General features: G+C 41.7%; 1 long non-coding RNA gene across 1 annotated transcript in view; it reads left to right on the top strand.

Annotated features, from left to right (window-relative positions):
• The window catches only part of LOC129628852 (uncharacterized), a 143,454-nt gene extending 128,910 nt beyond the window's left edge, over positions 1-14,544 (top strand). Inside the window, exon 5 of the long non-coding RNA XR_008702930.1 lies at positions 13,745-14,544. This is a non-coding gene — a long non-coding RNA (uncharacterized LOC129628852). The remainder of the gene's footprint in view (positions 1-13,744) is intronic.
• Positions 14,545-19,893: the final 5,349 nt, after the last annotated feature.

Here is a 19,893-nt window from a genome sequence, read left to right as displayed (position 1 = left end):
TTATTTTTATTTTTTGGCCACACCATGTGGCATGTGGGGTCTTAGTTCCCCAAACTGGCACCACCTGCCTTGGAAGCACAGAGTGTCAACCACTGGACAGCCAGGGAAGTCCCCTCATAGCCATTTATAACCTCTCTTCCTCGTTCCCTGCCTCATACCCAGGTGATCTCAAAGGGCTATCCATCCTTTCTTGTTTTCTCCTGCCTCTCTCCTTCTATCCATTTCCAGAGTGTAGGTGACATTCACCTCCTCATTTTTACAGTCACAGCTCCTGCATCACCTCTCTTGCACACACGCCCCTGCCTTTCCCACCTCCCCTCCCACCCTGTGCCAGCAGACTCTGGCATTTCCTCCCCACTGTTTCAGCCGCACAGCATCAAATCAGCCATCAGGAGATTTATCACACTGTGCTGTAATTACGTATTTACTTTCCTCAATGGTGGTCTAACAAGCCACCTCAAAACTCAGTGGCTTGAAACAATAATTTTTTATTATCATTCTCGCTCACACAGTTCTGGGGTTTCACTGGGCTCAGCTATGTCGTTGCCATTGGGGCTCTCCACAACCACTGTCAGAGTAGAGACATCAGTAGTATTCAGGGCTGGGATTGGGATTGTCTCCAAGGTTTTGTTATACACGGGACTGATGCCAAGGCTGAAAAACTCCCAACAGCTGGGGCCCTTTGGGCAGGTCTCCATCTCTCTTTGGCCTAGCCTCATGGTCTGTCCTTCATGGCAGCTTTGGAGTAGTCACACACCTTACTTGGCTACTCAGGACTCCCAGAGGATTGTCCCAAGAGACAGTGAACTAGGCAAAAACTGTTATTACCTTTTATCACCTAGCCTCGTCTCACTGTGCCACTTTTGCCATAGTCCTAGACCACCCATATGCAAAGGAAAGGGAATAGAATCCATCTCTCAACCCCATAGAGGATTGTCAAATCACAATATAAGAAGAGCACGTAGGCTGAGACACATCCATTCACATGGCCATCTTTAGAAAATACAGCCTACCACAGTTATAAACCCGGGACTTGGCAAAATGCCTGGCATTTACTGTTTTCTCTCTAAATATAAATGGTTGATTGAATGGATGACCCTTATCCCACCTCCACCTCCCGTGTAGACCTTATTATCTTATGCCCAGCTCTATTCTTGCCTTTCTCTTTAGCCCTTCCTACATTCAATTTATCCTTTACCCTACTTTCTGAAGAACTATCTTTTAAAATCCTGCATGTCTCCCTTTCAAAGCTTCTGGTAGCTCTCAGTTGCTTATGGCAGTATGATGATATTGTCTTAGCTTGTGATTTTGTAGTGTTTCTGTGAAAATGGCACAGAGATACATACCCATATACGTATTTCAATTTATCTCTGGACTGAAAGAATATGTCTGGCATGTGTATGTGTTACTGTCTTCCAAATGTGAAACGTCTGTTATCTATAGAAATTGTCTTGAGTTCAGGGTTATTGTTGTTGTTCAGTCACTCAGTCATGTCAACTTTTTGCCACCCCATGGACTGTAGCACACCAGGCTTCCCTGTCCTTCACCATCTCTTGGAGCTTGCCATCCAATCATCTCATCCTCTGTCATCCCCATCTCCTCCTGCCTTCAATCTTTCCCAGCATCAGGGTCTTTTCCAGTGAGTGGCATCAGGTGGCCAAAGTATTGGAGCTTCAGCATCAGTCCTTCCAATGAATACTCAGGACTGATTTTCTTTAGGATTGACTGGTTTGATCTCCTTTCAGTACAAGGGATTCTCAAGAGTCTTCCCCAACACCACAGCTCAAAAGTATCAATTCTTCAGTGCTCAGCTTTCTCAACTCTCACATCCGTACTTGACTGCTGGAAAAACCATATCTTTGACTGTATGGACCTTTGTGGGCAAAGTAATGTCTTCTGCTTTTTAATATGCTATGTTTGTCATAGCTTTTCTTCCAAAGAGGAAGCATCTTTTAATTTCATGGTATCATAGTGATGGATTAAAACATCATGTTTAATTCTGCTCCCTCTTGTAGTCCCACAAAGACAATAGCAGAAGGCTAGAAAGGGCACATGTTCTTATAAGACTGGACTGAAAAGAGATAAAATGTCAAAATTTTAGATAGAAAGCCAACAGAGAGCAATAACTGACTCATGATTTGCAGTGTTGAAGCTGTTTTGCACCAAAAAACTTGATTAGGGCTTAGGAGTTGGAAATTCCAAATGCCTCTGAAATTGCAGAAGAAGGTGGGGTTGAACAATTAAAATGAGTGAAAAGTATACATGAGAAGTAGACTAAAGGTAGAATATTAAATGTGTATTCTCTTGGAGAGGATGAACCAGGATGACTGTGGACACAGAAGAGCAGGCAAGTTGATTATGTGATGTGTAAGTAAAAAGAGGGGATATAATAGAGACCTACACATGGAACAGTGAGATATCTGGGCACCTTTTCCTACTAGGCTTGTAAATATTAACAGATAAGTTTTGACCCATGTACCCATTACTCAAACCAGTCAAGAAATTGGTGGAGTAGAAGGTGTACCCAGATGATTAAGGGGAAATGTCAGAGAGCAGGATCTAGGAAGCATCAGGTCCTGATTGGCACATAGACCCAGAGGGCTACAGAGATGTGTCCCAGAAAAACATGAAACAGCGAGTGCCTGGTATGTTTTAACAAAGTTCTGAGAAAAGACTTAGCCCTTAAGTAAAGCCTGAGGGTATGTTTTCAAGCACATTGAAAATAAGTTTTAAAATAGAATAAAATAGTACAGTTGTTAATTCCAGGGTGGAAATGTTGTAATCCCAGTATACTACATGGTTCAGCCATAAATGAAATGTACATAGTCATCGTTGTAAATTTTAAAAATTAAGTTTAGAAAAATAAAAGGAGAAAGAGAAGGAAGGGAAGGAATGGGGGGAAAGGGAGGGTGAAAAAGAAATCCTTGTTAAGTGTTACTTACATTATGTATACCTGTGGCGGATTCATTTTGATATTTGGCAAAACTAATACAGTTATGTAAAGTTTAAAAATAAAATTTAAAAAAAAAAAAGTTTTGGAAGCTCTTGCCTATGAGGTCAAATCTAAATCCTTATACATGACATTTAATGTCTTTCAGAATTGTATGTGTGTGTATGGGTTGCTCAGTCATGTCCAACTCATTGTGACCCCATGGACTGTAGCCTGCCAGGCTCCTCTGTCCATGAAATTCTCTGGGCAAGAATACTGGAGTGGGTTGCCATTCTGCTTCATGCTAACTCACTACTGATCAATAATACCTGATATTTTCATACTCTACGCCATGCTCATCTTTTCCCTCCTAACCTGGCATTTTCCTCTTACCTACCTTCTCCAAATCTTATCCATCTTCTAACATCACTTATACCCTTACCACCTCCGTAAAGCCCTTCTTGACCATCCCCAAAGAGGGATCTTTCCCGTCTCTGTTACTGGCTGGATCCAGTTAGTTAATTGGGCTCTCTGCACTTCAGCTTTCAAAGCATTATGTTCTATGAAAGGGGCTTGCAAGTTCCTCAAGGACATATTCTCCCACAGTGGCTCATGCAGTGCTACAGATCTGTTTACATGGTAAGAACATTAACATTTTTTGAACAAATTAATAATTAAGCTACTCCTCCTCCTGTCTCTGTCATGCTAGGCTTTTGTTGTTCCTTCCGCTGAGCATCAGGGATTTGTTGTAACTTTCCATTGATCTCTGCTTGTGTTGCTGGGCTGTGGCTACTGACTCAGTCATTGCTTGGATGCCCTGCCCCCTCCGTGGTCAGAGCCCAGAAGATGAAGAAGTTTTGGATGCAGATGGAGTAACCACACCACGATGCTTTATTGGTGTTTATACTGCTCTGGAACATTTGTTCCTACCAAAGCCGAGTGGGACCAGAAGTGGCAGGTGCAGGGCTGTAGCCAAATTCTCAATTCCATTTAAGGGAAATAAGAGGAAAGGCAACAGGATTATCAACTCTTTCAAAGTGATTCTGGTCTCATACAGACCAGTTAGATCCCAGGCATATTCTTGCCCAGAGACCTCACACTAGCAGCACCCACCTTTTCTAAGACCATTTGCTTGGCCCCCTGAGTATGTCATCTATCCACCCACTTTTTGTATTCCTTGGTGCTGAGATCCCCCTGAGCCTGTCCCTGTAGCCAACACACTCCATCTCTGATTCTACTTGTCAGATTCAGTCCTCTGAAGAGCAAGCAGACAATGAGGGTGACAGTTCAGTTCAGTCGCTCAGTCGTGTCTGACTCTCTGCGACCCCATGAATCGCAGCACGCCAGGCCTCCCTGTCCATCACCATCACCCAGAGTTCACTCAGACTCACATCCATGGAGTCAGTGATGCCATCCAGCCATCTCATCCTCTGTCGTCCCCTTCTCCTCCTGCCCCCAATCCCTCCCAGCATCAGAGTCTTTTCCAATGAATCAACTCTTCGCATGAGGTGGCCAAAGTACTGGAGTTTCAGCTTTAGCATCATTCCTTTCAAAGAAATCCCAGGGCTGATCTCCTTCAGAATGGACTGGTTGGATCTCCTTGCAGTCCAAGGGACTCTCAAGAGTCTTCTCCAACACCACAGTTCAAAAGCATCAATTCTTCGGCACTCAGCTTTCTTCACAGTCCAACTCTCACATCCATACATGATCACAGGAAAAACCATAGCCTTGACTAGACGGACCTTTGTTGGCAAAGTAATGTCTCTGCTTTTCAATATGCTATCTAGGTTGGTCATAACTTTTCTTCCAAGGAGTAAGCGTCTTTTAATTTCATGGCTGCAGTAACCATCTGCAGTGATTTTGGAGCCTAAAAAAAATAAAGTCTGACACTGTGTCCACTGTTTCCCCATCTATTTGCCATGAAGTGATGGGACTGGATGCCATAATCTTCATTTTCTGAATATTGAGTTTTAAGCGAACTTTTTCACTCTCCTTTTTCACCTTCATCAAGAGGCTTTTTAGTTCCTCTTCACTTTCTGCCATAAGGGTGGTGTCATCTACATATCTGAGGTTATTGATATTTCTCAGTTTCCCTTAAAGGAAAAGCTGTATAAATAAGTAAGTATTACTTGCCTGTTAAGTAAGTAAGTGTTAGTAGCTCAGTTGTGTCCAACTCTTTGCAACCCCATGGACTGTAGCCTGCCAGGTTCCCCTGTCCTAGGAATTCTCCAGGCAAGAATACTGGAGTGGGTTACCATTCCCTTCTCCAGGAGATCTTCCTGACCCAGGGATATTGAACCTGGGTCTCCCACATTACAGGCAGATTCTTTGCTGTTAGAGCCACCAGGGTCTTAAAATGCCTATTCTATGGCCACAGATTCTTGTTTCTGGGTCACAGTTCACTGAGTCCTAGAATCTTAGAATTGAAAGAGACCCTCGCGGCCACCCGGATAGTCTCCCTAGTCTGCTGCATCTGATAACAAATCCCTTCAGCTTGTCTGACTTGTGCATTGCACCACTCCTGCTCACATTCTGCCATCGAGAGGAGGGGCCTCCCTCAGCAAGTCATTGAGGAGAGACCTAGAGACAGGACAGGAAGATCTGTGGGCAGATGGGTGATTGAAGGGTTTGCCTTAAATGTGATAGTTCTTTATTTGGGGTTGGCCAAAATGTTCATTCAGGAACATCTTATGGAAAAACCTGAACAACATTTTTGGCCGACTGCAGTATTTTATAATCACAAACCCCCAAGAGAATATGAAGCAAGATTTTAGGTCATCTCCTCCAGAAAAGGGCACAGAAACATGATATTTTGAACATAATTTTAATAGGTTCAAAGACTCCTCAAACCCATCTGCAGAAGCCAAGTTAAGAATTCCTAACTTAATGTTGTCTTTGAGAACCAAGCAAATGATCCTGATCCATGGACTAATGTGTTTGTGTGTTAAGTCACTTCAGTTGTGTCTGACTCTGTGTGACCCTTGGACTGCAGCCTGCCAGGCTCCTCTGTCCCTGGCATTCTCCAGTCCAGAATACTGAAGTGATTTGCTGTGCTGTCCTCCAGTGGATCTTCCTGACCAAGGAATCGAACCTGCATTTCTTGTTTCTCCTGTGTAACAGGCAGGTTCTTTGCCACTAGCACCATGTGAAGTGAAAGTCGTTCTGTCGTGTCCAACTCTTTGCGACCCCATGGACTATACAGTCCTTGGAATTCTTTAGGCCAGAATACTGGGGTGGGTAGCTATTCCCTTCTCCAGGGGATCTTCCCAACCCAGGGATTGAACCCAGGTCTCCTGCATTGCAAGCGGATTCTTTATTAGCTGAGCCACCAGGGAAGGCTACCCGCTCCAGTATTGTGACCTGGAGAATTCCATGGAGTCGCAAAGAGTCAGACACGACTAAGTGACTTTCACTGGAGCAAACTAGCACCACCTAACAATAATTAAATAAGTCTGACCTGAGAGGGGCAGGGGTCAAACCTTGGAAACTAAACATTTATTGTAAATTGTATCACTTCCTATCACTCGCATCACCCACCTGGACCAACTGTATCTCAGAGACACTAAGAAGTTTTAAAAAAAAGAAAAAGAGGCAGCCTTGCAAGTTATTTTGTGGGGCTGTGTCTTTCCTTGATATACCTGCCACATTGTGTGGTGAAATGAGACATTCTTCACCATTGTGGGTTGGCAACTCCTGAGTTGCTGAAGGTTCATGATTCTCTGGGCTCAGAGCTCACACATGTTGCACCTTTCAAAAGCTTCGTTTCCCTTTTGTTTGAAGTTTTTCCCAATGACTGAATTAAATATATTCTCTGTTGGCAGGAATGAGACAATTGGGAAAGGTTTTTGTACATTCGTACTCACAATGGTTAGATAGCATCACCAACTCAATGGGCACGAATCTGAGCAAACTCCAGGAGATAGTACAGCATGGGGAGCCTGGTATGCTGCAGTCCATGGGGTTGCAAAGAGTTGGGCACAACTTAGCAACTGAACAACAACTCATACAACCAATATTGTTTACTGATTGTTGGAAGCCTTATGTGGCAGCTGCAAAGCAAAACCCACAGTTAAGTGCTCCCTGTAAGAACAACCTTGAGAAGGTCATGTGGCATATTCCATCATATATTTGGGCTGTGAAAGCTCTCTTGGGCTTCCCAGGAGGCACAGTTGTAAAGAATCCACCTACCAATGCAGGAGACGGGGTTCGATCCCTGGGTTGGGAAGATTCCCTGGAGGAGGAAATGGCAACCGGCTCCAGCATTCTTGCCTGAGAAATCCCATGGACAGAGGAGCTTGGCAGGTTATAGTCAACAGGGTCACCAAGAGTCAGACATGACTGAGCACACCCACAAGCTTTCTTAGGTGTCAGGATGTTACTCCTGGGAACACATGCTTTCCACAGAACTCCATGGACAGAGTCAGCCCCACACTGACCCCTCCCCATATGAAACAATGTTGACTGCTGGACCAGATGTTTGCAAAGCGGAGAGGTGTTGGGATGATTATCAGGGTCTAGTATATGAGTCACTTCTTACCAGCCCTGAAAAGAAGTGTTCTATTATGCAAGGTGAGAGGAGACACGAAGCAGATCTTTTTTCTCAATATTAACTCCTTGGTCTGAAAGGAACTAATCCATTCTTCTGCCTCCAGGCAACACAGCATTCAGATAGATTAGGTTTTTGTTCTTTTTTCCCCCTGCATTTCCAAAGGACATTCCAGCCTTCCTTAACCTTGCATTCCAGAGCTTCACAGAGCCTGTACTCAGGAAATACTTCCTCAGGTTTAACTTAAATCCTTCTCCCTGCAACAGGAGACCACTGCTGTCCTTTGAGGATTCAGAGAACAGCTGCCTGGCCCCTTGCCAGTCCCACCATCCCACGTTCCCATTGTTCCGGGGAGGAAACAGCTCTGGGCATGTGTTGATTGGCTCTCTACCACCCAGTGGGAACCCAGGCATGAACCCCAGGCTCCTCTGAGGGGTTACTTTGCATACTTGGGGCACTGTTCTCCCAGGACTCTAAAATGATCACAAATGACTTATCAGCCTCTGCAAACAAAAGTCTCTGCAGGGGCTTTGAGAGATGACATAAAAGAATGCTTTGCATCTTTATGGTGCTTTACCTAACATTTGTGCACAGGCAAGTTCCACTCTAGGTATAATAACCATCATTTTAAAGATAAGGAAATGGCTGGACTAACACTGGCACAGATTAGAACAGGGGAAACCAAGAGCCGGACCTGAAACCATGATGCATCAACACTCTACTGCACCAGAGGTGCTTCCTGGCAAGAAAATAAAGCCCTGGTTCACTGACCATATATTTCTTATCTTTGCAATTCTTAGTCTAAGGAAAAGAGAGGCAAATATGCTGCAAGAAGGGGGACCTCTTCCAGGGCCCAAGAGTGGGCTCTTGTCTAACACTTGGAAGTGAATTGCTAAGACGAGACACACGTGCTGACAAAGCAAGACACTGCTGGGAATGGGTAGCTGGGTGGAGAGCAGGCAGGTAAGGGAAGCCAGGAGAACGATTCTGCCACTTGGCTCGCGGTCTCAGGTTTTATGGTGATGGGGTTAGTTTCTGTGTTGTCTCTGACCAATCATTCTGACTCAGAGTCCTTCCTGGCGGCATGTGCGTTGCTCAGCCAAGATGGATTCCAGTGAGAAGGATTCTGGGAGGTTGATAGGATGTGTGGGCTGGCATCTCTCTTCTTTTTAATAATTTATTTCTTGTTGGTTGTGCTGGGTCTTTGTTGCTGCAAGCAGGCTTTCTCTAGTCGTGGTGAGTTGTGGGGCTACTCTTTGTTGTGGCCCAAGGGCTTCTCATTGTGGTGGCTTCTCTTGTTTTGGAGCACTGGCTCTAGAGCACTTGGGTTTCAGTAGTTGTGGCTCTTGGACTCTAAAGCGTGGGCTTAGTAGTTGCAGCGAGTGAGCTTCAGTTGCCCCATGTTATGTGGAATCTTCCCAAACCAGGAATCGAACCCATGTCCCCTGAATTGACAGGAGGATTCCTATCCATTGTATCACCAGGGAAGTCCTCTCTCTTGACCTTTCCCAAATTCTTCTGGTTGGTGACAACTTGTTAATTCCTCATTCCTTACCAGGACCTCCTGTTGTTAAGATAGCTCATACAAGTGGCTGCCCTCTTGTCTGGCCAGGGCAGGCAGTTTCGGTCAGTGTTCCCCCTAAAAGATATGTAAGGGAATGGCCATGAAGACTCATTGAAAACTGTGAACATATGGAAAGTCTTTCTTCAGTCACAAGAATTGTGGAATTGGTGGTGGAGTAGGAAGCAGGAAACTGACCCCACATCCCAGGGTGAGCAGAGGGGCTGTGGAGGTAGATAGATCTGATTTCCAGCTTCAGCTCCATACGTGCAGTGTGACACAGACAGGTTTCACTCAACTCTGAGCTTCTGCAGCATTATGTATGAAATCAGAATAATCATACCATTTCCACAGGGTTATTTTGAGGAGTAAAGGAAATAATATAAAGTGCTTAGCACAGGGTCTGACAGGAAGTGCTAAAGAAATGTTATTTATTTTGTAGAGCAAATTGAGCAATGAGATTGAATGAAGTTAAATTAGGAAAGGTTTCATGGAGGGAATAAGAGTGGGGTCAGAATTTGGAAAAGGAAATGGCAACCCACTCCAGTATTCTTGCCTGGAGAATCCCATGGACGGAGGAGCCTGATGGGCTACAGTCCACGGGGTTGCAAAGAGTCGGACACGACTGAACGACTTAACTAACTAACTTTCAGAATTTTGAAAGCAGGATTGGGGCTTGGTGAACAAGATTAGAGAGAGGGCATTATTTCTTTGCCCTCAGCTTCCCAAAGGCACAGAAATGTCAGTCTTTGAATGTGGATGCCCAAACTGCCTGTCTCTGTGGACTTTACCATTTTTAAACACACTGAGGAATGGTAAAATAGCAGAACATCATCAGAGAGGCTTGGATGGATGGCTTATAGGAGACATGGGGAGACACCAGCATTAAAGCAAAGTCTATCCCAGAATGAAGAATAACTTCAGTGTAACTCCATTAAAAATTGAATGTGCTGTAATGGTGAGCTATTCTTAGTGTGGATAACTGCTTAAAAGGTTAAGTTTAATGGCTTGGCTTGCTTGCCATAGATCTGCTGCTTCTGATATAGATGAGAGAGATGACCTCTCCAACACTCTGCAAATTATTGGAAATAGGGAGATTGCAATTCTTGGAACTTTCCTATTGATTGGTTAAGTAAATCATCTGCTAAATAGAAATCTAATTTGAAAGGTATACATTTAATAGAATTAATAAGTTAACTGATTAGGCAGAATGTTAGAAGGAACCCCAAAATGCCTTCATTGATTGGAAAAGTATCAACTGGCCCCCAATGAGGAAGGATCCAGGAGGGTTCTTTACCACTAGCGCCACCTGGGAAGCCCAAAGATAAGAATTACTAGGCTCATTTTACAAAGGATTCAGCCTAGTGGCATGTGCTTCCCAGATGGCGCTAGTGGTAAAGAATCCACCTCCAAGTGTAGGAGACACAAGTTCAGTCCCTGGATGGGGAAGATCTCCTGGAGGAGGAAATGGCAACTCACTCCAGTATTCTTGCTGGGAGAATCCCATGGACAGAGGAACCTGGTGGGTTACAGTCCATGGGGTTGCAAATGTTGGACATGACTGAGCATCTGAGCAGCAGCAGCCAAGGAGAATAGCTGATTTTAACCTAGCTCTGACTGACTCCAAAGTCTGACTCGATGGTCTTTCCACCTCACAGGTTTGCCTCAAGAAAATGGAATATTATTTAATTTTACTGAGTGATTATACTCTATGTATGGGACCAGAATAAGCTAGGGCTGCAAAGTTGTATCCAGATCATGAAGAGTGTAGAATCACTGAGTGTAATGTTAAAAGATGAATAGGCAATGGGCAAAGAGGGTTTTAGAGTGGGGTGAGGGTGCAGAATAATCAGAATTTTCTTTTCTAGTTTTAAGAGTGTAATTCAATATAGGAGAGAGTAGGAGATATGAAAAGCAAACAGGAGGAGACAAGTCCTAGTTCTAGCAAGTTAGTAATAAAAGTTGTTTTTTTTTAAAATTCAATTTTATTTTTTATACAATTTTAAGAGATGGGAATACCAGACCACCTCACTTGCCTCTTGAGAAACCTATATGCAGGTCAGGAAGCAACAGTTAGAATTGGACATGAAACAACAGACTGGTTCCAAATAGGAAAAGGAGTATGTCAAGGCTGTATATTGTCACCCTGCTTATTTAACTTATATGCAGAGTACATCATGAGAAATGCTGGGCTGGAAGAAGCACAAGCTGGAATCAAGATTGCCAGGGGAAATATCAATCACCTCAGAGATGCAGATGACACCACCCTTATGGCAGAAAGTGAAGAAGAACTAAAGAGCCTCTTGATGAAAGTGAAAGAGGAGAGTGAAAAAGTTGGCTTAAAGCTCAACGTTCAGAAAACTAAGATCATGGCATCCGGTCCCATCACTTCAAGGGAAATAGATGGGGAAACAGTGGAAACAGGGGCTGACTTTATTTTGGGGGGCTCTAAAATCACTGCAGATGGTGATTGCAGCCGTGAAATGAAAAGATACTCCTTTGAAGGAAAGTTATGACCAGCCTAGATAGCATATTAAAAAGCAGAGATATTACTCTGCCAACAAAGGTCCATCTAGTCAAGACTATGGTTTTTCCAGTAGTCATGTATGGATGTGAGAGTTGGACTATAAAGAAAGCTGAGTGCAGAAGAATTGATGCTTTTGAACTGTGGTGTTGGAGAGGACTCTTGAGAGTCCCTTGGACTGCAAAGAGATCCAACCAGTCCATCCTAAAGGAGATCAGTCCTGGGTGTTCATTGGAAGGACTGATGTTGAAGCTGAAATTCCAATACTTTGGCCACCTGATGCGAAGAGCTGACTCATTTGAAAAGACCCTGATGCTGGGAAAGCTTGAGGGCGGGAGGAGAAGGGGATGATAGAGGATGAGATGGCTGAATGGCATCGCTGCTAGTTTGTTCTCTATATCTCTTGAGTCGCTTCTTTTTTGTTATATTCACTAGTTTGTTGTACTTCTTAGATTCTACATATAAGTGATCTCATACAATATCAGTCTTTCTCTATGATTTGTTTCACTAAGTGTAATGCCCTCCAAGTTATCCCTTTTGCTGCAAATGGCAAAATTTTGTTCCTTTTTATGACTGAGTAGTATTCTGCTGTATGATTGTCCATATGGGTTGTGTGTATGTATATATATTTTTTCCCTATCAATTCATATGTTGATGATGAATGTTGGTGGACACTAAGATTGCTTCTATATGTTGGCGATTGTAAATAATGCTGCTATGAACACTGAGGTGCATGTATCTTTTCAAATTAGTGTTTTTGTTTTTTTGTTTGTTTTTGGGTATATACTCAGGAGTGGAATTGCTGAGTCATATGGTAGTTCTGGTTTTAGCTTTATGAGAAATCTCCATGCTGTTTTCCACAATGGCTGCACTAATTTACATTCCCACCAACAGTGTACAAGGGCTCCTTTTCCCCCACATCTTTGGAACCATTTGTCGTTTGTCTTCTTTTTGATGATAGCCATGCTGATAGCCGTGAGGTGATATCTCATTGTGGTTTTGATTTGCGTTTTCTTGATGATTAGTGATGTTGAGCATCTTTTCCTGTACCTGTTGGTTATTTTCATTTCCTCTTTGGCAAAATGTCTATTCAGATCTGTCCATTTGCAATTGAGTTGTGTGTTTATTTGATGTTTAGTTATATGAGCTGTTTACATATGTTGGATATTAATCCCTTATCAGTCATATCATTAGCAAATATTTTCTCCCATTAAGTAGGTTGTCTTTTCACTTTGTCAATGGTTTCCTTTGTTGTGCAGAAGGTTTTAAGTTTAATTAGGTCTCATTTGTTAATTTTCACTTTTAAATCCTTACTTTGGAGATGGATCCAAAAAAATATTGCTGTGATTTATGTCAAAAATTGTCCAGCCTATGTTTTCCTCTAGTTTTATAGTATATGGTCTTACATTTAGGTCTTTAATCAATTTTTGGTTTATTTTTTTATAAGGTGTTATAAAATGTTAGTATTAAAGATGTGAACCAAGATGGTAATGAAAAGACCTGCAAAAAAGGGGCACATTCTATTTTCCAAAAATAGCCATAACAATATTTCCCATCCCACATGTTCTTCCAGTAACTTATCGTTCCCCTTCAAGAGGCAGAATCTGTGACTCCTTCCCATAAACCCGGCAGGGCTTTGTAACTGCCTCAACTAACAGAGTATGACAAAAGTGACATTATGTGACTTCCAAGGTTAGGTCACAAAAAGTGGTATTGCTGCTATCTGGTTCTCCCTCTCTCTGGATACTTGTTCTTAGAAGCCAGCTGTTGTACTACAAGAAAGACGAGGCAACACAGAGAGGTCTGTGTGAAGAGAAACTGAGGCCCCTAGCCATTGGCCCCAGCTGAGCTTCTTGCTAACATCAAGCAGCAACTAATGGCCCTATGGAAGTAGATCTTTCAGCTCTCATTAGAGCTACCCAGATGAAGCCACATGGAGCAGACAATCCTTCCAAACTGAGCTTTGCCCCAATTGCAAATTCGAGGGCAAAATAAATTATTGGTATTGTTTTAGTTAACTAAGCGTTGGGGTGACTTGCTATGCAGCAATAGATTGTTGTTGTTTTGTTGCTAAGTTGTGTCTAACTCTTTGCAACCCCATGAACTGTATAGCCCACCAGACTCCTCTGTCTATGGGATTTTTCAGGCAAGAATACTGGATAACGTTGCCATTTCCTTCTCCAGGGGATCTTCCTGACCCAAGGATTGAAAGCACATCTCCTGGATTTGCAGGCGGGTTCTTTACCACTGAGCCACCAGGGAAATGCAGCAGTGGATCACCAGGACAAAAAGGGCCAGTGGAAGAAAGAATTACTGGTGTAGCAACCAACAGGCATACTGAGGGATTCTGGTCAGATGGTTACAAAGGTTGGTTTTATTTACTCGACTGTGTCTCCATTGTTCTGATGATTGAAGATTTTTAGAGTTGAGAAATATGTGCATCTAGATAACAAAGTACTAATCATAGCATTTATATAGTATCCACTCTAAAGGGTGGAGATTGTGATTCAGATAATTGTCCATAATGATGAAGGATCCAATGGAAAACAAATCTGTGTTGGGAGTATACTATATTTCAGGCAAAATGTTAGATTTTCCACCTGCCTTTTCTCACCAAATCTTCACAAAACTCCTATAAAATCTTACTGTTACTTTACAGGATCAGAAAAGGTTAGAAAATTGACCTTTTAAAAAAAATCATCTCATGCCAGTGAGTGGTAGGGACAAGATTCAAGCTCAAGTCTGATTCCAGACCTGTTTATTTCACTGCATTGTCCTCCATATTTGTCAAAGGTGATTTCTCTTTGGTTTTCACACATGTGCTGTCAAAGGTCTTTGAGTTATTCGGAATGGATTCCTTTTTCTTCAGCAACAGCATGTTTATTTACCCTTCTTGGCTACTATTTTCTACAAAAGGAATTTGCATTCCTGGTGCATACACAATCCAATGGTGTTGAAAGCAGATGGTCCACAAGTATGCTGTGAGACATGGGGAATCAAAATTAAAAGAAAATTTTGTCACAGTTTATGGAGTGCTGTGGTGCTTTGTATATGCGTACATACAGTGGAGTATATGTCATAAACAGAAGTGGCTTCTTTATTAAGTTGGCTATTACCTTTATTAAAGGTATTCTTTCAATCAAAGCTAAGACATTTTACCCAATGCATGAGCGTCTTATAAGTTGGGTTCAGAACCCAGCATGAGTTGCGCAAAATATGCAAATGCCTGCCCTGATCAATCTGCTTTAGAATTCTGTCCGGGGGCACGTGACTGTTTGAATGGGAAGGGTTCCCTGAGTCATTTCTTGGAGGGAAAAGATGTATAGAGGGCGAGAGGTGAAAGTCTCTACCTCTGAAAGTCAGAGGGTTCAGTGAGCAGGGGAAATGAACATTTAAGCTCTTCCACTCTCCTAGTACTGCCACGGCACATGGTGACTTTGCTCAAGTCATTAACCCCTTGTTTTTCTTATTAGTTCCGGGGGGGATAATAACACCAAGCCAGCCCTGCTTAAAACAAGTCAGTTCTTCAGAAAAAGTCATCAGTGTTTGTGCAAACCTAAAAGTCCTTTCTTATAAACAACACTCTCTTTTCCTGTTTCTTCCCCGACAGCAATGCATTTCTTCCCTCAGCATGCCATTTTCAAAACCTTTGACATTTCACCACACCTCATCATGGCCTTCATTGGGGATCATGCCAATTTGTCAGTTTTAATCTGTCCAAAAACCTGCATCTGCCAGCATAAACCTTTTTATTTCTTACATGTTGATACAAAGATTTCACACATTGATTTTTGCATAGCTCTGATTTCATGCAAGCTAAGCAAACAGTGACAGGTTGGTACTTGAGGTAATGAATGCTCTATCAGATTAATACAAATCAATGGCATTGGCAAGTTTTAGATGAGGCACAGGGGGTGGGGTCTGGAGAGCAAGAGCTGCCAGAACAAGACAGATGGTCAGAAGCTGACACTCTTACCTCTTTATCTTGATGGGCTCATTAGCAGATTTCTCTCCTTTGGGTCTTATTTGAGTTTCTTGGCTTTAAATGGCACCCCACCATCTTGGAATAAACTGATGTACCCTTCTCATGACCTGGCATAGAGGACCTTCTAGTGTCGAAGATCTATTTAGCAGCCTGGAGGACTAGAACTTGGGTAAATGGATACCAGAATTTACTGTTTATTGAATAGGACCATTGGGGTCCAAAGAGTCAATATATCTCTGGGAAGAAGCTACTTTTCTAAAAACTACCATTTATTGCATGTCAAATCTTATACCAGGCACATTATTTTATTTAATTCTCACAATAACTCTAGGAGGTAGACTTCATTATTTTTAATCTTTGTTCTTATTGTTGCTATGCTGTTTCATAAGTGAGAAGTGGAGGATTACATAATCTGTCCAAGGAACACATCTGGGGAATGGACAAGGCAGCACTTGACTCTGGGTCTGTAGAATTCTGAAGCCCTGGGGTTAACCACTGATCTCATGTACAGAAGCAGACGGCTAAGTCTGTGGGCAGCTTTCTTAGTCCTGAGCTGGTGCTTCTCTGTTTTCCCTTCCCCCACCCCTTTCTTCCTGAAGATGTCAAAGACTCTCAGCTATCTCTCTTCTCCTTTCAGAAAAACATACTTCCATCCTCAAGTTCTTTTCCCTCTAAAGCTGGCGGTGGAGGAGAGTATAGTAACCTTGGCTCCCCTCTTTCCTACACTTCCTTCAGATGACCACCAACACAGGACAAGAACAATAGATAACCAAAAGATTTCAGAAGTCCTATAGGGTTTTTCTAGTCATTGATACATCAAATAGAGGTCTTGACTTCCTATTTATTTATTCTTTTCCATTATAGTTTATTAAAAGATATTGAATATAGTTCCCTGTGCTATAGAGTAGGACCTTGTTGTTCATTTATTTTATATACAGTAGTTTGTATCTGCTAACCTCAAATTCCTAATTTATCTGTCCTGCCTTTCCCCTATGGTAACCATAAGTTTGTTTTCTATGTCTATGGGTCTGTTTCTGTTTCCTAAATAAGTCAATTTCTTCATTTTTTAGATTCCACATAGAAGTGATATCATACGATACTTGTCTCTGTCTGACATACATCACTTAGTATTGATAATCTCTCGGTCCATCCATGTTGTTGCAAATAGCATTATTTCACTCTTTTTTTTGGGGGGGGGTGGATTGATACTCCATTGTTATGGATGTACCACATCTTCTTTATCCTTTCATCTGTTGGTGGACACTTAGGTTGCTTCCATGTCTTGGCTATTATAAATAGTGCTGCTATGAATAGTGGAGTGCACGTATCTTTTTTAATTAGTATTCATCTTTTCCAGATTTATGTGTAGGAGTGGGATTTCTGGGTTATATAGCAACACTATCTTTAGTTTTTCAAGGAACCTCTATACCATCCTTCAGAGTAGCTGTGCCAATTTACATTCCCACCGACAGTGTAGGAGGGTTCCTTTTTCTCCACACCCTCGCCAGCATGTATTATTTGTAGACTGCTTAATGATGGCCATTCTGAGTGGTGTGAAGTGATACTTCAATAGAGTTTTGATTTGCAGTTCTCTAATAATTAGTAATGTTGAACATCTTTTTATACGCCTGTTGGCCATCTGTATGTCTTCTTTGGAGAAATGTCTAGGTCTTCTGCCCAGTTTGTGATTGGGTTGTTTGTTTTTTGATGTTGTATGAGCTGTTTCTATTGTATATTTTGGAAATTAAGTTCTTATCAGTCACATCATTTGCAAATGTTTTCTCCCACTCTGTTGATTGTCTTTTCATGTTATTTATGGTTTTCTTGTCTATGCAAAAACTTGTAAGTTTGAGATCCCATTTGTTTATTTTTGCCTTTATTTTTGTTACCTTGGGGGACTGATCTAAGAAAACATTGTTGTGATTTATGTCAGACAATGATTTGTCTATGTTCTCTTCTAAGAGTATTACTGTATCATGTCTTACATTTAAGTTTTTAATATAAGTTTTGAGTTTGCTTTTGTATATGGTGTTCTGACTTCATTGATTTACACACACTTGTCCAGCTGTCCAGCTTTCCCAACACTACTTGCTGAAGAGACTCTATTTTCTCCATTGTATATTCTTGTCTCCTTTGTTGAACATTAGTTGTGTGTTCAGTTCAGCTCAGTTGCTCAGTCATGTCTGACTCTTTGCAACCCCATGGACTGCAGCACGCCAGGCTTCCCTGTCCATCACCAACTCCTGGAGTTTACTCAAACGCATGTCCACTGAGTCGGCGATGCCATCCAACCATCTCATCCTCTGTCTTCCCTTTCTCCTCCACCTTCAATCTTTTCCAGCATCAAGGTCTTTTCAAACAAATCAGTTCTTCGCATCAGGTGGCCAGAGTATTGGAGTTTCAGCTTCAGCATCAGTCCTTCCAATGAATACTCAGGACTGATTTCCTTAAGGATGAACAAGACAGAGTTTCCCCCTCACTCAGTCTCTCCCATCAGGAAGCTTCCATAAGCCTCTTATCCTTCTCCAACAGAGGGCAGACAGACTGAAAACCACAACCACAGAAAACTAACCAATCTGATCACATGGACCACAGCCTTCTCTAACTCAGTGAAACAATGAGCCATGCCATGTGGGGCCACCCAAGACTGACGGGTCATGGTGCAGAGTTCTGACAAAACATGGTCCACTGGAGAAGGGAATGGCAAACCACTTCAGTATTCTTGCCTTGAGAACCCCATGAACAGTATGAAAAGGCAAAACATTGTGTGTGGGCGTGTGGGTTTGTTTCTGGGCACTCTTCTGTCCCATTGATCCATATGTCTGTTTTTGTGCCAGTGTTATACTGTTTGAATTTCTATTCGTTTTGTAGTGTTGTATGAAGTCTGGGAGGGTTATGCCACCAGCTTTATTCTTTTTCCTAAGGATTTCTTTGGTAATTTTGGGTCTTTTATGGTTCCATATAAATTTTAGGATTATTTGTTCTAGTTCTATGAAAAATGTCATGGATTATTTGATATGGCTTGTATTAAATCTGTAGATTGCTTTAGGTAGTATGGCCATTTTAGCAATATTAATTCCTCCAATTCAAGAGCATGGGATATCTTTCCATTTCTTTGAAACATCTTCAGTTTCTTTTATCAGTGTTTTATAGTTCTCAGGGTATAATTCTTTCACCTCCTTGGTCAGGTGTATTCCTAAGCATTTTATGTTTTGATGCTATTTTAAAAGGGATATTTTTAAACTATCCCTTTCTGATATTTCATTGTTACTATAAAGAAATACAACAGCCTTAAGCATGTTAATTCTGAATTCTGCTACCTTGCTGAATTCACTTATCAGTCCTAATAGTTTCTGTGTGGAGTGTTTGGGGTTTTTAATACATACAGTATCAGGTCATCTGCATGTAACGACATTTTTACCTCTCCCTTCCAATCTGGATGCCTTTTATTTCTTTTTATTGTTTGATTGTTGTGGCTAAGACTTCCAATGCTATCAGAAACTAATCAGAAACTAATGCCTGTGGCTGGCAATTTGTTATGTAAGCTAATATTGAAAAGTCTCCAGTCAATAACGTTCAGGTAACAAAAGATGTATTAATACATCTCTGGTTGATAATGTGTTAAATACAAGTGATAGTGGGCATCCTTATCTTGTTCCAGATGTTAGCAGGAAGACTTTCTGCTTTTGAGCATTTAGTACCATGTTGACTATGATTTTGTCAAATAATTTTTATTATGTCGAGATATGTTCCTTCTATACACACTTTGGTAAGAGATTTTTTTTTTTTTTTTACCATAAATGGATGTTGAATTTCATCAAATGTTTTTTCTGCATATATTAAGATGATCATGTAACTTTTATTTTTTATTGATGTGATGTATCACATTGATTTACATATATCAAAGCATCCTGGTGATTCTGGGTTGAATCCAACTTGATCATGGTGTACAATCTTTTTATGTGTTGTTGGATTCATTTGCTAGTATTTTGTCAAGAATTTTTGCATCTATCATCAAAGATACTGGCCTGTAATTTTTTTTTTTTTTTTTTTTTGGTAGTGTCTTTGTCTAGTTTTGGTATCAGGGTGATGGTGGATTCATAGAAAGACTTTGGAAGTGTTCCCTCTTCAGTCTTTTGGAAGAGTTTGAGAAGGGTTGGTATAAGTTCTTTGTACTTTTGTTGGACTCCCTCTGTGAAGCTATATGGTCCTGGACTTTTGTTAGCAGAATTTTTTAAAATTACAAATTCTCTCTCACTTCCTGTGGTTGGTCTGTTTATTTATGTCTTCTTGATTCACTTTTGGTAGGCTATTTGTTTCAAGAAATTGTCCATTTCTTCCAGGTTGT

Source organism: Bubalus kerabau, chromosome 15, assembly GCF_029407905.1.
Source record: "Bubalus kerabau isolate K-KA32 ecotype Philippines breed swamp buffalo chromosome 15, PCC_UOA_SB_1v2, whole genome shotgun sequence".
NCBI lineage: Eukaryota > Metazoa > Chordata > Mammalia > Artiodactyla > Bovidae > Bubalus > Bubalus kerabau.
Note: the sequence above shows the minus strand (reverse complement) of the source record. Positions and strands in the feature narration are given on the sequence as shown.